At 42.7% G+C, this 9,567-nt stretch overlaps 1 pseudogene; it reads left to right on the top strand.

Annotated features, from left to right (window-relative positions):
* The first annotated feature begins 9,021 nt into the window (after positions 1-9,021).
* LOC149002303 (small nucleolar RNA R71) lies at positions 9,022-9,116 on the top strand (annotated as a pseudogene).
* Positions 9,117-9,567: the final 451 nt, after the last annotated feature.

Here is a 9,567-nt window from a genome sequence, read left to right as displayed (position 1 = left end):
TTGAAGCTACAAGTGCGATGGTAGATATGATAAGAGAAAGGATTAAGACTGCTCAGTCAAGACAAAAATCTTATGCTGATAGAAGAAGGTCAGATTTGGAATTTCAAGTTGGTGAGAACGCTTTTCTAAAGGTATCGCCTATGAAGGGTGTAATGAGGTTTAATGTTAAAGGAAAGCTTAGCCCTCGTTATATTGGACCTTATGAGATTCTTGAAAGGATTGGATCAGTTGCTTACCGTTTGGCTTTGCCTCCGTCACTTGCTGAGACTCATAATGTATTTCATGTTTCAATGCTTCGGAAGTATGTTGAGAACCCGGATCACATACTACAACAAGAACCTGAAGGACTTTGTGCTGACTTATCTTATAAGGAAGAACCGGTTAAAATCTTGGATAGAAAGGACAAGCAGTTAAGGAATCGAACTATCCCTTTGGTGAAGATTTAGTGAAAGAACCATACCCCCGAAGAAGCGTCTTGGGAGAAGGAAGAAGACATGAAGGAGAAGTTTCCTCATCTTTTTGGAAGTTCAGGTATAATTTAAATTTCGAGGACGAAATTTCTTGTAAGGAGGGGGGAATGTGAAACCCGGCCCTAACCTTAACCCGGATACTCTTTGATTGTAGGTCCAAAGACCCGAAGTAGAAGTGAAAGTGAACTATGGGCCATATTGGTAGAAGATATAGTGTTCGACTCCGAACCTATGGAGATTGAAGATGATGCCCCATACTTGAAGACAGTGTTGGATATAGAGAAGAGACTGCACCTTGATGAAGAGAAGATTAGTTGATGACCTTAGAGCTTGGTGGGATATGATTTAAAGCCATTTTTTCATGCTAGGTATGTTATAGAATATGTGTTTAAAGTTTCGTTTGATTTCGAGTAGTGGAAGACCCTCAAATCCCTGTCTTTGGCTTTGCTGTCAGCCTGGGTCGAGTGCTTGGGTCGACTGGGCCATGCTACCCAGCCAATCGACCCAAAGATGTTGAACTCGAATAGAATCTTCTGTTTTGAGTATCTTGCTATATATACCCCATGACTTCGTGATTTTAGTATCCAAGCCTCCAAGAGTGAAGAAGAAGACCTAATCTTGCAATGTTGCAAACTCTCTCTCTTGTTCTTCAATTAAGGGTTAGTATTCTATCTTTTATGTTAATGATTTATTCTTTCCATGATCACTCTCATCTCTGAACTGAGATTATGATGAAGACGTAGCACCTTTCCTTTTTAATAACCTTAGGTGGTGGTTGTTACAAATAAGATGCACACATGTGGACATATACTTATGTGAGGTTGGCATATGGGCCGGCTGCCTGGCTAATTGGTCAGGGAAAATCCCGGCCAAATAAAACTAATAAGGAATGCTCCATTCACACTAAGGCAAAAAAGGACTTGACATAGATGGAAGCTCCTAATCAGGGATTCACCCCCACAAACAATTGCACGAGCAGGTATGCGGGACTCCGTCGTCTCCAAGAAAGGTAACCCACACATTATATAATAAGGTACCAATCCTTAGGTAAACACACGAACATTTTGTGGATAATTTCTGAGCAGGCTTCGCTCGGAATCCTAATTTGATACCCGACTGACTTAGACACTAGAGGCGGTTTCCTAGCATCCTAGCCGACCCACGTCTAACTTCTTTTGCAGGTTTCATCTTCTTAATAGGCAGGACCTTAATCGGGAGTCAGTCCACCTCAGTCGGGAACAAGGTCAGATTTGAGACACAACAGTCTTGGGCACCATCTATGGGAAATGAAGAACGAGTCATGAGAAGACGAACAAAAAATGTCGGACGAACAACCCGGCAAAATACTTCAATTGGGGACAAAAACCCAAACGATCCAAAACTAGTCCAGGACGTCGAAGGCCAACATTCAACTCGGGAAGGTGATCGGGATGAAACTCAAAATGTCTGGAACCCTTTCGGGGAGGGTATGTCGGTAGATCCTTAGGGACCTACTACCGCTATAGATCTAGACGAGATCTGGAGAAGAAGCTCAAGCTATAGGGAGTGTTGCATGGGCTGGTGCACCAAGTAGAAATTCAACAGGGACCTCCACGTAATTCCCAAGCGGAGAGACTACAGCAAGCTGCCCAAGCAGGAAGGGGTACCCGGCCACCAAGCACAAACCTGGCCAACGACAGGCGAGAGCCGCAGCACGGGATCCAGGCGGACAAAAGACCCTTGGACGATACAAGGATCAACATCTTCAATTGTCTCTCGGGACCTAAACATACTGGCGATCTCCCCCAAAGAAGTCGACCAAGCGAAAATGACCAAGAAGGAGAAAGTCATCCTCAAGGACACTCGAATGGATCCTGATCAAGGATATCAATCTTCCGGTCACGATCAATTAGGGGAAGTACCATTTAATCCGGGAGGAATCAATCAAGACAGAATCGACTGCAAAAAAGGGTAATAAAGGTGGAGAGAAAATTAGAGGATCAGGATCATGACGAGGATTTTGACGTGGTTTATCAGGAACCCTTCTCAAATAAATTAATGAACGTGCCACTCCCGGCTAACTTCCTCATGCCGACTTTCACACAGTTCGAGGGAAAGACTAATCTAAAGGAGCACATAAGCTACTTCAAGTCCATCATGGGCGTCCTGGGCTACGAAGACAAGCTACCCTACCGCACCTTCTCGGCATCTCTGAAGGGACTGGCAATAAATTGGTTCAGCAGCTTGAAGTTGAGCTCCATCAACAATTTTAGAGAACTGGCTAGAAAGTTTATTGCCCAGTTCAGAAGTGCGATCGGGCATAAAAATACATCTAATAGCCTATTCGTCATCAGGCAAGGTAGGAACGAGTCCATTTGGGACTATTTAAAACGTTTTAATGAAGTAGCCATCGAAATCAAAGAACTAGACGATCAAATGGAGTATAGCGCCCTATGGAGCGGCATCACACACAAAAGGCTCTTGGAGGTCCTACTTTCGGATAAACCAAAAACTTAAGTCGCCTTGCTTCGTAAGTGCCAAAAGCAAGCAAGCGTCTATGAAATAATAGACACCCAAGTAAAGGCCAATAAAGAGCGCAAGACGGACGGGGAAAGAGACGGGCAATCCAATGCTCGGGAAAAAGGAACCAAAGGAAGGTGGGGAGAGACTCGAGATCTAGCCAGGAAGACAACACCCTTTTCAACACCAAGCCTTCGAAAATCCTCATGCTAATTTGGGATAAGAAATCCCTAAAATGGCCCGGGAAGATGCACTCCGACCAGAAGATCAAGACATGAACAAGTATTGTCGTAAAGATTACAGTGACAACACAGAAGATTGCCGGAGCCTCAAATCTAAGATTGAAAAGTTAATACAAGAAGGCAAAATCAGTCAATTCGTTAGAGGTTTGGGATGAGACTGAGACAAGTTGCCTGACAACCAAAAGAGACCCCGATCAGACAACAAACTTCAAAAAAGTTTGAAAAAGGGAAGGAGCAAGAGGAGACTCTAGTATATGTCGTGTTGGGAGGTCTGACCGTTGAGTCGGTTAGGAAAGCAAAGCAAAAAGCTCAATTTGTAGATGTCGTACACTTGTTGAAGAAGAGGAGGAACCAAGCTTGTCCCGAGTCAATTACCTTCACTTATGAGGATTTGGTTGGGATAGCCACTCCTCACGAAAACGTGAGTAAGACTGGCTAATCGGGAGGTTCATTGGGTCCTAGTCGACACCGGCTCCTCGGTTGATTTGCTGTCATATGAGGCCTTCAAGAGGTTGAAACTAGAAGATGAGATGTTGACTGTAGCTAGCGCAACCCCCTGTACGAGTTTGCATGATCTTTAGCCAGAGCAGAGGGAACCATCCAGCTCGACTTCAGGGTCGGGACCTCGCCCAGGGACATAGTTGCTCGAGCAAACTTTATGGTAGTTTGGGACTTGTCAACATACAATGTGATACTTGGGCAGCCAACACTCAACATGTTAGAAGTAGTGGTCTCACCCAATCATATGAAACTCAAGTTCTCGATTGAAGCAGGGGTAAGAGAATGTAAATCCAACCAATCCATGTCCCGGTAATGTTATGTCAACTACTCGAAGAAGAAGCAATGGTCTGAAGGATGGGGAAGTGAGCACACAGTCGAAATTCAAGACGATCGGGACGAGGACAACATGCAGAAAGCTAAGCCGGTAGAAAAACTAGAAAGAGTTCAATTATACTCGGACTACCCAGAGCGTGGAACAATGATTGGGTCAGAACAACCCGAGCCCTTCAGGCAAGAGCTAACTGAGTTCCTGCGGGATAACTCGGCTGTCTTCGCTTGGTCGGCAGATGATATGCCTAGGATAGATAGATGGGTGGCTAAACACACAATATGGATTTAGAAGGATGCTATCCTGGTCATCCAAAAGAGGCAAAACTTCTCCTTGGAAAAGCATGAAGCCATTAGAGTAGAGGTCGAGAAACTAAAGTGATCGGGCTTCATTGAGCCGATCGAGTGCTAGACTTGGCTGGAGAATGTTGTAATGGTCAAGGAAGCAAATAGGAAATGGAGGATTTGCGTTGATTACATAGAACTCAACAAAACTTGCCCGAAAGATTGCTACCCATTACCATGGATATATCTACTCATTGACGCAACCGCCAGCCATGAGGTACTCAGTTTATGGACGCTTACTCTGGATATAACCAAATACTCATGAACTGAGATGACAAGAAGCACACCTCATTCATGACCGATCGGGAACGCTACTTCTACCGGGTAATGCCGTTCGGTTTGAAAAATGCTGGGGTAACCTACCAGAGAGCTGTAAACAAGATCTTCGAAGATTAGATTGAGGGGAACATGGAAGTATACGTTGATGACATGCTCGTGAAAAGCTTGGTTTGGGCAAGACACTTGGCAAATCTGGAGGAAGCATTTGACATATTACTAACCTACATAATGCGACTAAACCAACTTAAATGCGTGTTCGGGGTGTCATCTGGGAAGTTCCTCGGTTTCATGGTATGCCAACGAGGGATCGAAGCAACCCTGAAAAAAATCAAAACTAATGTAGCCCCCAAGAACGATAAAAAAAATCCAATGCCTAACTGAGAGAGTGGCCGCACTGAACCGCCTCATTTCCCATGAGGGGGAGAAAAGCAACTCATTCTTCAAATCATTGAAAGCCACTTTAGGGTGGGGAGAGAACATATGGACTGAAGAGTGCTAGGAGGCCTTTGACGAACTCAAGAGATCTCTAGGGACAACTCCCTTATTGGCTTGACCTACTGCCGGCGAGAATCTCACCCGTTTACCTGGCTATCTCCCTAGTTGCGGTAAGTGCAATCCTAGTCAAGGGAGACACAACGCAAAACCCCGTCCATTACGTAAGTCATGTACTCTTTGATGCGAAGACACGATACTTGGATATTGACAAGCAAGCGTTTGCCTTGCTGGTAACCTCCCAAAAACTGAGGCCCTACTTCCTAGTGCATCCAATCATTGTGTTGACTAACTTCCTGCTCAAGGAGATCTTACATAGGCCTGACATGGGCCGGGAGACTTTTCAGGTGGGTAGTCAAGCTAAGTGAATATCAAATCTAATTCAATCCAAGCACAGCCATAAAAAGCTCAAGTACTTGATGATTTCATTGTGGAAAATAGTCTTCCTCAAACAATAGAAGACGACAATCTCGAGGAACTCTGGTTATCGCATGTAGATGGTTCAAGCAACCACTCAGGATCTGGGGCGGGCTTAACCTTGAAAAGCCCGAACGGCTTCAAAATCAGTTACGCTCGATTTAGCTTCAAGGTTTCCAACAATGAAGTCAAGTGTGAAGCAATTCTGGCAGGCCTTCGAGTTGCCCTAGCTTTAAGAGTATGGGACTTGGAAGTAAAAAGTGACTCTCAACTTGTTATGAAGTAAAAAGTGACTCTCTCCAAAATCTCATAAGCTTCATTGTAAGACTTTGCCAATATAACCCCATTTGCTGATGCATTCACTATGGACCAAGTTTGTCCACTTAAACCATTGTAGAAAGTATCCATTTGAATCCAATGAGGAATGCCATGGTGAGGACATTTACGCAAGAGCTCCTTAAATCTTTCCCATGTATCGCATCCACCCAGCCGGTACCCTATCTGGCATACCCGGGTGTGTGATCCACAGCCCCGAAGATCAAGTATCGAGGAAATCATCCGCCCACATAAGCAATAACATAATCATGAATAGATAAAATCAATGTGTAATAATAAAAATCAAGAGATCTAAATAAGGAAAGAATAAGATTATATAATATCAGAGTACAAAAGATAATGGATAAGTATCTAATGAACAGAAGTAGAGTAAGACGAAATCTCCCTCCACTAGTGCAGCAGAAAGTAGCCCAAAAGAAAGGAAAGAAAGTACAACTATTCTTCAAAAAGGAAGTAAACAAAACTAAACTAAAGAGTTTTCAACTTTATAAAGAATATCTTTATAAGTGTAGACTTCTGAAATCAGGCACGGACGCTTCCACTCCACGGTCGGGCTAATCATAGTACGAAGCATGATCACACGAGGGATCTTCACCGTAATTGTCGTGAATCGCTATTACCTGCATGAAGTATACCTCTTCACCTTGTGCTTCCTCATATGGACCGTCATAGTATTCAGAACCTGTAGAGAAGTCTAACAAAAGATATTGTACAAAAGGAGTGAGGTTTAAAGAAACTTAGTAAGGCAAGTTAAATCCACAATAACATAAATAACATGATTACAGAATATACCATGATGCAATATATATGAAACAGGCAATGTATGTATGAATCTAACTCTATGTATGCTGGTCTCTATTGGCAGACATGCTTTAAGTCATAGCACCATACTGCTTTGGGAAGGTCTCATCACACAATGCCATTTGGTAGTGGGTCTGGCATACCTCAGGACATTCCATGGCTGGGGTTTAGGTCATCGCTCTCTCACATCACCATTGGTCTAAGTATTGGCGCATGTCAGGGTTAAGCCTAGCCAAATGCAAGTCTTCTACTTAGTCATATCAACTCAGTTCCAGATATGTCCATTCCTTGCCCCTGGCGATCCTTTCTGGTATCCTTCGCACTAGAGTCCTCATAGTCCCTGACTACGGACTCATCAACCCTATTGGTTATCCACAAATGGTAAACGGGAAGCTCTCACGTCCTCTCACGGGTTGGTTACTGGTCTTGAGTGCCCGTGAGCCCAAGTCTAGCCATTTGCAACCCTACCAATAAATGGCCCCCACAATGTGATTCTTGTCCTCTCACGGGTTGGTTACCGGTCTTGAGCGCCCATGAATCCCCATTGCTACCACAGGTCGTTCGGTCTCAATACCCTTCCAATTCGGCTCTAATATAACGGGGACAACCTAGCCAAACACTGCTAGATAGCCCTAGGTACGACAACCAATAGTTCAGGAAGGTATCAATGGGCAACCCTGGAAACATCCCATACTATTTCCGTTGATGTCCAAGGACATAAGTGTCAAAAGGACACCTCTCAATCCCAAACCATACCTAATCAGTCACATTCTCAAATCAGTCATATCATACACAGTTCAGTAACTCATCATATAGAAAGTATACAATGACACGATCAATCTCATATACAACTGACAATAAAAGATATCCATAACCAAAAGAATACGTATGTGTAATGCTAATGTACTTGAAGTACTTGCATCAGTAGTATAACAACAAAAGAATACATTTAGGGTAATGAATCCAAAAGAATCCAAATATAGAAACTAGATTCACACAATCTATGTAATTATAGAAGTAACTGTCCTTACTTTGTATAGCTTTGCGAATATCCGAGAATCAAGGAGAATGATTCTAAGCTTAGCAAGAAGATCCTATACAATCATAGATACCATATTAGGAAAGAGATCTAAAAGATAGAAGGTCAAACCAATCAGAATAGACCAAGAACAAGGCTTCTGTCTTCATTGGTCAATTGGTTGGTCTACTGACCCAGTCGACCAACCAGTCGACCAACAGAGTCAATAAGGTATAGAAGTGATGTTTCTGATCCGAAACTTGATTTATATGATCCGAAACATCACCAAACTTGGAGGAGACCTCAATGATAGTACCCTAACATTAAAGAGTAAGTCTAAACACCAACATTGATCAAAACACAAAGATACAAATTTGGAAAGAAAACCTTCCATAAAAGTAACAATTAGGGTTTTCGATGAAATGGTAGTATGATCATGAAATGAAAACCAGAGATGAATGAATATTCATTCTAATAAAGAATAAACCGAAATCATACACTAATCAACCAAGAAAAATAGATCTAAAATCGATAAGGATCAAATCAAGGAATTGGGTTAGGATTAGTAGACATTGTTTCATGATGATTCCACAATGATCATGGCGAAGATCATTATGAAATCATAAAACAAAGATCACAAGAAGCTTTTAGAAGGGATGGTTGCAAGAACGCAGCATCCACTTCATAATCCCAAACACAAAGAAAAGGAAAATCAGAGGTGAAGAAGAAGATGGCAGAGATAACCAAGCTTAGAAGCAAGAAGATGAAGGATTGCTTGAGTTCTTGCAAGATTATCACCAAGGATGCAAAGAGAGGTTTGGAAAGGAGTCTTCACACCTTCTAGAGAGCTTAGGAGGCAGAGGAGACTAAACATCCTCGAACATGCACTTAAATAGAGCAACCAAGACCTAATCAGCAAAGTAGATCTGGTTGGTCGATTGGCCCAATCGACCAAGCAATGGACCAGGCATGACAGCAAGGCCAAGACAGGGAATTGATCATCCAGATCAAATCAAAACTTAAAGAGCTTCTACACACACATCAAGTGACTTACCTAGTATGTAGAAATGCCTTCGAACCAAGTCAAATAATACTCCAAGTCCATCAATTAAACTCATCTTCATCAAGGTGTAGTTTCCTTTTCAGTTCCGGGCAAGTTTCCATATATGGAACACCATCATCAACTTCCATGGATTCTAGGTCAAACACCAAGTCTTCCACTGAGATGGCCCATAGTTGACTTCTTCCTTTACTTCGGGTCATCGCACCTACAAACAACAGGGTTTCCGGGTCAATGTCAGGGTTAGGATAGGGCTGGATTTCACACCATGCCTCATGCAAAGATTCACTATCCAGTTGTTGAAAACCAATGATATCATTCCTGAGCTTGGCATTCTTTGTGGAAGGGAAGTACTTCATAAAGAACTTCTCTACTAAATCATTCCATGTGGCTACTGATTGTGGAGGTAAGGAGTTCAACCATGCTCTTGCCCTATCCCGCAATGAGTAACGGAATAGCTTCAATCTTAAGGCTTCTTTGGTTGCTCCAGGTATCTTGAAAGAATCATTTACTTCCATGAAGAGTCTAAGATGGAGATGAGGATCTTCTGTTGGCATCCCACTGAACTATCCTACAGTTTGAAGCATTTGGAACATCACAGGCTTAAGTTCAAAATGTAATGCTTGGATTTTTGGCCTTACTATACTTGGATTCAACTCATGCAACATTGGGATAACATATGCTCTAATGGCCCTATCTCTATCATCACCCTCAGCTGCCATATCATTCTCATTATTATTCAACCCATTTCTCACTGCTTCAGCCATTGTTTGACCTGTT

This window comes from Hakea prostrata, chromosome 10, assembly GCF_041222555.1.
Source record: "Hakea prostrata isolate BN-2017 chromosome 10, UWA_Hpros_2, whole genome shotgun sequence".
Classification (NCBI taxonomy): domain Eukaryota; kingdom Viridiplantae; phylum Streptophyta; class Magnoliopsida; order Proteales; family Proteaceae; genus Hakea; species Hakea prostrata.
This window is presented reverse-complemented; position numbering and strand designations above follow the sequence as displayed.